The sequence below is a fragment of the Palaemon carinicauda genome, chromosome 27, assembly GCF_036898095.1.
Source record: "Palaemon carinicauda isolate YSFRI2023 chromosome 27, ASM3689809v2, whole genome shotgun sequence".
In the NCBI taxonomy this organism is placed as follows: Eukaryota; Metazoa; Arthropoda; class Malacostraca; order Decapoda; family Palaemonidae; genus Palaemon; species Palaemon carinicauda.
Window position 1 is genome coordinate 47895778 of NC_090751.1, and position 2500 is coordinate 47898277.

The 2500-nt window shown below is 29.1% G+C and overlaps 1 protein-coding gene across 1 annotated transcript in view; it reads right to left on the reverse strand.

Annotated features, from left to right (window-relative positions):
- Positions 1 to 2500, reverse strand: part of LOC137620891 (G-protein coupled receptor GRL101-like) — a 464398-nt gene that overhangs the window by 194681 nt on the left and 267217 nt on the right. The gene's annotated exons all lie outside the window — the stretch shown is intronic.

The following is a 2500-nucleotide window of genomic DNA, read 5'->3' on the forward strand; positions in this document are numbered from 1 at the left end:
TGCAATCATCTCTTTGAGAACTTTTTTTCTCTATTTTCATTATTTTTAGCGAAGGGAACAATACCTGTACGTAAATTAATTCCGAGTGCAATTTTCAAAATAGTTAGTTTGCATACAATTTATAGGATGCATTTTTAAATCCATTTCTTTACTCGTAAATTGGACGTTGTCTGGGTCATTTCGTATATACACCGACAGATATGTCCAACTTGAATTGTTAGTCTAAAGCAAGATTCGCAAACAGAATACAGTATAACGTCATCACTTCTATATGTCTTTGAAAAAATGCTTTTCAATATGACCCAGACATCTGAGAATATCAGTTAGTTTTCCATCAAATTACCAACGTTATCAAAATTATTATGAAAAACACTATTTTCTCTCAATAAACTAAGAAGGAATCCAATTATTTTCTCATTACTCAAGATGTCAACATTTTACTCAGTTAACACCGTCATAATTTTATCCAAGTAAATTGAGAACACCATAAAACGTTTATCCGTGAAATAATATTGTAAAAAAAGATTCCTAAACTAAGTTAAGAATGTCATCATAAATAAAAAGAAAAAAAAAAAAACTATTTTTTTAAGATAAAAATTTCGTCAAAATATAACATCGCATTTGCACTATGAAGTTAGAAGATGGACAGCAAGATTGACTAAAAGAAGTAGGATGTGAGGTACCAGAAGGTTAAAAAGTGGGTGCACTTAGGGGCCAAAGAATACTGCAGAGACTCTATAGTAAGTTATCCAAAGTTATCAGCAATTTTTCTCTTCAAACTAAGGGATCAACAAATTAAATCACCATTCCACTAAAATGTCAGAAATAGATTTCCTAAATACACAAAGAACTAGAAAAGCACTCAATCGTGCAGACCTCCGCCACGGAAGCTTATTTCTCGAGGTTAGGGTTAATTCGGTCAACCTTATGCTGGACCTTGACCTTTGACCTAGGACTTTCAAAATTGAGTCACTTCCGCGTCTCAACATGACAATTAACCACTACTCTTATGTCAAATTGTAACTAGGAAGTTATCCACACACAAACTGACAAACTGGGGCAAAAAAAATAACCTCATTTCAACCTCGTTTACAAAGGTAATAATACACTAACTTAGGGTTATCAATTGGTTTTCTTAATAATTTGAGAATATCTCCCACATTTTTATCAAGAATTTCATCAATTTCTTTCCTAGTAAAATTTAGATTTCCACAAACGCTTTACTCATTAAATTATCAAATTAAGTATGTTAAGAACAACTTATCGAAATGCAGTTTCATTCTCATAATTTTTTCTCAGGAATTTTTTCCCAGGTTGTCATTAAAAATTGTTCCCTTCAAGTCTTCAGTAGTTTATCCTTAATCAACTAATATCATCATTAGCAGATTTGTTTTCTTCCTATAAGCACCTTAATTAAGACGTCCATCAAAAACTGTCCTTTTAAATTCAGGATGTCATTCACATTTTATTCTTATTCAATATAAAAAAAAATAACTAATAAACTAAGCGTTAACAACTCTTTGCGGGTAGGAATGTCATTACCAGTTTTCTACGATAATATATATATATATATATATATATATATATATATATATATATATATATATATATATATATATATACATACATATATATATATGTATGTATTATAATATATATAATATATATCTAAAAATTTTAATACTTAATTCCGAATCAGAAAATTAATAAAATTTCTTTCCACTTAATGAAGAATGCCATCATAACAATTTATCTAGGGCGAGTAATTACGCCAATAATACAGTTTCCCGGGAAACGTTTCACACACGTCAGTTTTCGGTTGATCATCGTTCAGGTTATCCGGAACATATCACGTCAAAAGGTCTCTTTAATCAATACCTCCATATATCAGATAAAAAGATTATCAATATTCAATAAAATAAAATGTATTGAGGATTACCTCAATGGAAATAATAAATATTGTAAGGATTATCTCAATTGAAATAATAAATACTGTGGGGATTATATCAATGGAAATAATAAATATTGTGAGGATTATCTCAATGGAAAAAACAACTATTATTGAAAATTGTCTCATTGGAAATAATAACTAATGTTGAAAATTATCTCAATAATAGTAAATATTGAGAGGATTATCTCAGGAAATACTAAAGAATGTTGAAGATTTTCTCAATGGAATAAATAGTGCTTACGTGAGTGAAAAGGGAAAGGATGAACTATAAATTTATGAGATAAGGTATATTAAAAAACGTAAAATAATTTTTTTTTTTTTACAAATTATTAATCATTTTAACCAAGAGATATTTTTGGCACCACCTAAAAGGGGAAATTCATTAAATTTTTCAAAATTTACTTTTCTTTAATCACAGCTGCCGAACTAGAATTTTGGCATCCTCAAAAATGGAGAGAAAAAAATTAAAAGTTGAAGTGATCGAGTAAACGTCATTAAATTTGATGAACTCTAAAATTCTGTGCAGGAGTGGCTCGTTGAATGCCAGTT